Below are 4,777 nucleotides of genomic sequence, written 5' to 3'. Positions count from 1 at the left end.
AAATACAGGATATTCATGAGAGAAAGGTGTGGTTTCAGTAATTCATAGGAAGATACCAGATCTCTCACCTTGAGATGTTTTCCTGTTGGGGTATAACAAACACGTTGTTTATGTAAAATATCGCGGCCTAAAACAGTGAACTGTATTTACGAAGCAATGGCAATCATTAACGGAGCAATATTAACTAATGCTTGGACCTAATTTCTATATCGTTTTGACATTTGTCGAGAGACTAAGGGCGAACATGTTGAATCGTATTAATTACGTAAAAAACTGTTTGAGACGACTAATTCGAAAAACAAAAACATAAACTGCAAGTAATTATGTTTTCATTTATGCCATGTTCAAAACCTTACCATTAATTTGTGTTAACACTGTGTAATTGTGAATTTCTTCTGGTTTCTTCGAAGCCTAGACCTTATTCTTTTTTAACCCAATAGGAACTTTCTTTTACTCTCCTACAATTACTGTATTCGCTGCATTTCCTACTTTTGTATCACCAAAAATTTATCGATTTATTAGTAATCAGACAATTAACTTTTAAAGTACTGAAAGAATGTAAAACTGCCATTTCATAAATAAGAGGAGATTAATCCTTGGAGTGCGGGAACGTTTTGCACGCTGACTCTGGTATTTACCCAAAATAATTATTTCTACCTGGATGTCTTGCTCTTGGGCACTTTCCCTCACCATAAGGATCTCTAATGGGCTTAACTCTACCAGACCAGCCCTTGTGGCAGGGGGTGCCTCCTGCACAGGGGGTCTCTTCTGCACTGGCTAAAATTTTGATCTTTTTAAGGTTAAAGAAAATTCATTAAAACCTAATTTATGGTTGTAAAATAACGTAAATGTCTAAAGAAATGTTATTTAAATATTAACTGACGAAAAAACTAGCAAACAACTTCCGGAAAAACCAAAACATCCGTTTTCGGGCTATATTCCATCACCTATGTGTCATGAAGTAGTAGGTGCCTCACAAAGTGAGATGACAAGGAGAGAGCAAGACTTCAAAATGATTAATTCTGCACAAGAGAGGAGGTACCAGGAGAACACGGCTGGATAAAGAGAGGAATGGTGTAGAGAGAAGTCTTTCTTTACCTTAGTATGGTTGCAGGCCACTGAATGGCGCGGCGGAGCTGGAAGCAGCAGCATGCAGGACTTGCAGCGACAGTGGTTGATCCCAAAATCCTCACCACCTCTGTGCAACACGCGCCTTATATAAAGAGGCGCCACTTGATTGCGAGCACAAGTGCCCCACACACAATCAGAGCCCTGCAAAGCGCATCCGAAGCTCACCTACTTTCACTCGGTTGGAGGTGGAATCGAATGCATGCACTCGAACTTCGAGTATGGCTGTGCTCAGACGCTGATATCCAGAAAGTGCCAAAACGCTTCGTGGTGGCAGAGGTAAAACACACACCAAAGAAATGACAAAGGCAACACAAGGATATTCTCATCTAATCTCGTTAGAGAAAAAAATCAAATTTTCTGGCTTAGTATTAATCCCTCTATTGCAATTGATTGTCAAAAGCTAGCCGTAAATATTTTATTTGCTTGCATTGTTAAATCAACGTTTACTACTTGCAACATATATCTACACGCAGTGGCGCAGCGAAGGGGGGTTTGGGGGATAAAACCCCCTCCCCCCCAGAGCTCAGAGAAATTTTTAAGTTTAATCCATTTTACTTATTTGAATCAGTATTACTTATAGAATAGTGTTAGGATTTATCAAATATCCCTCAGAAGGCCGTAAACCTCGCCATTTTGAACCATTATTCTTCAAAATTTTCTGGAGGAGGGCCCCCGCAACTCTTGCTTACCGTGGTAGGTATGCAATACCCCCACACCCGTAAGTATTACTTGCGCCTAAAACCCCCCCCCCTAGCCTTAATTCCTAGCTGCGCCCCTGTCTACATGTATGAGGTAACATGCAAGTCACCACCAGGGTGTGTGTTGCACGGCGGGGTGATTCCTCACCAGGCATGCAGCACGCATCCTAGCCTTAATCAGACACACTCGCTTGCCGGACGCAGTCCAAGTGCACAGGACAGGAAGGTGTGGTCAAACTAGAAACTAGGAGAGATCTAAGTATACGGACATGTTACCATACAAAGGAAACTATTGTTTAGTAATAGGAAACGAAGAGTTCGCGTACTAAGTCATTTGTGCATGAGTTATGACATGCCAAGAAATGCATGCAGATGGCTAATACGTTCAAATTTAGCAAGTTATTACCCGTATATGCAGAGTTTTTCCGAGTCAATATACCCTACAGCTAAAATATCGCAGGTGTAATGGTCGTTTTTTATACAGGGAAAAACAACATCTTAAATATATTGGTTCTCAAGTTTATTTCCCTATCTTATCCTTGAGATCGTTTATACCATAACAATTAGGCTCTCTCATAATACTTTGAACGTTAGACAAAAAAGTACGTTTTAAAAAATCGAGAAAAAATTCTCCCCGGCGGGGAATCGAACCCCGGTCTCCCGCGTGACAGGCGGGGATACTGACCACTATACTACCGAGGACTTTGTGGCGGACGGTGAAATTAAACGTAAAACCTAATCTCGTCGTTACTCTGATCATGTTACCACGTAAAATGATAGGATAGACAAGGTATCGATTGGCATCGATTATAATCGATGTAAAGTGTAATCGATGTGGTAAACTGTAATTACAGCTCGCAGTTGAATTGTGACAACTTAGGCGGTAGATCGAATCCTGTAAATTGTCTCCCGAACTCGCCAACTTTAACTCGGCTGGCGCTGGATTCGAATGAATATACCTCAAGTCTTAAACCGCCCATAATGAACGAGTTCGGGCGACTCGGCAGCTTCTTGAGAGTTCACTTAAAATCAATCTTATCTCAAATGTGTATCTAGATGGGCTATGGTCCTCAGGAACTGCGAAAAGTGAGCCACGATTTCTCGGGCGGCAGAGCGACTATTACTGCACTGGACGATTCGTCGTCGAGCGCAGACGTACTGGTTTCCTATTACTCCGCCAGAGTGCGGGCCATTTGCCCATTTCTCCGTCCAAAACGTGGAATGGAAAATGACTTATTGGCATCCGGAAGGGAATCCAGGTGGCAGCACTAAATTAGGTGTCATGGCCGAATAGAGGTGATCCGTTGTGTTAGTACGTTTGCTCGAGTGAAATGATAGCCAGCCAGCACTATGCCAGTATGTTCTCTTACCCGAATATCAATAGCATTATGATGAAAAACATAGGAGGAGAAGTTAATGAGCAACAAAATATGCGGCGTTTAAAATTTCACCAACCATTGAGAGACAAAAGCTATCTCTCAACATACATTACCGAAAACCCCTAATTTGAGGAGGAAGTCAGCAACCGATCGACCGATTTTGGACGAGCACGGAAGCTGCTTTAGAAGGGTCTGATGTACAAGGAGTACCTATAGGCCTTCCTCTTCCTCAGAGGCTTCTCACCTGGGAATTATTTATGCATTGGTTCACGCATCCACTGCCCCACAGGTGTTTTTCGCTGCAGGGAACGTTCTCAGTTAAAAATTTGTCAATCAGTGGCATTGATAAGAAGTCCCTCGACTACGGCTACGGTGAAGAAAAATTTGGAGAAACGAAAAGTGAGCACCGCTTCCTTAGATGATGAGCGGTGCAGCAGGTCGGGAAGTGTGGATGAAAACAGAGAATTGCAGGAGGTAAAGTTTAAGAATAAAATTGTGGGCATACAATAATGACGACTAAAGTGATCCCTTAACCGCAGGAAAAAGTGATCACGATAAGTTTTTAGGAAGTATAAAAATAAATATAAAAGGTTCGAAAAAGGCATTGTTACTCAATGGAAAAGGAATAAAAAAAAATAGATAAAACATAAGGTTATCAAAGCGGATTGGCTCTATATGTAATGTAAGTGCATACTATGAACAGCAGCATGCCGTCAAAGAATGCACCATGACGAATGGCTGATTGATTGGGAGATGCCAAATCACAAATTCAATAGCGAATTGTAAATGCCAATTTCGTCGATTCTGCATCGTGAGACAAATTACATCATATTTACCATGTGTATCTAGCTCCAATGACATTTGCAGAATTCAAGATTTTATAGGGATGTCATATTCTACCAAGTCTTCCGCGGTGTGTTGGGTGTTGGGGATCACAGTGAGATCTTACGGGAGTTGCGCTGCGTTGTTTTCTCTGAGGCAATTATTTCGCGTACGTGTCATGAGCAGTCTTCATGTCGAAGCACCGATTCCAGCAACAAGGCAATCGATTTCCAGCATGAGGTCCTAAATCCGAAGGTGTCAGCAATACTCCAATTCAAATATAATGTCGCCGAGTAGGTGAGGAAGAATTAAGTCGTATTATACTTTTAATATTAATAGTAATTTAATATAATCCCTGCCTGCTACGTGAAAGTTGATGAGATGATGTTTCCAATCGGTGTTTTTGCTACAGCAATGGCTCTATATGTAATGAAAGTTCTATGGACAACAGCATGCAAAGAATGCAGTATGACGAATGGCTCATTTATTGGGAGATGCCAAATCGCAAATTCAATATCGCATTTTAAATGCCAATTTCGTCGATTCTGTACCGTGAGACAAATTACATCCTATATACCATGTGGAAATAGCTACAATGACTTTTACAGAATTCAAGAACATTCGTGTCATTCAGGTTTGAGTAATTTATTTAAAAATGATTGCACTTTCCTCTAAAAATAACACCTTTTTCCGCTAAAAAAAAGATCAATCACACGATTATTTTTTTAGTCCCTCAGAGTGATAGCT

The 4,777-nt window shown here is 41.0% G+C and overlaps 1 non-coding gene across 1 annotated transcript; it reads right to left on the bottom strand.

Moving 5' to 3' along the window:
- Nucleotides 1-2,459: 2,459 nt before the first annotated feature.
- Trnad-guc lies at nt 2,460-2,531 on the bottom strand. Its single transcript has one exon. It is a non-coding gene; the product is annotated as a tRNA-Asp (tRNA).
- Nucleotides 2,532-4,777: the final 2,246 nt, after the last annotated feature.

This window comes from Ischnura elegans, chromosome 4 (genome assembly GCF_921293095.1).
Source record: "Ischnura elegans chromosome 4, ioIscEleg1.1, whole genome shotgun sequence".
Classification (NCBI taxonomy): Eukaryota; Metazoa; Arthropoda; class Insecta; order Odonata; family Coenagrionidae; genus Ischnura; species Ischnura elegans.
Note: the sequence above shows the minus strand (reverse complement) of the source record. Positions and strands in the feature narration are given on the sequence as shown.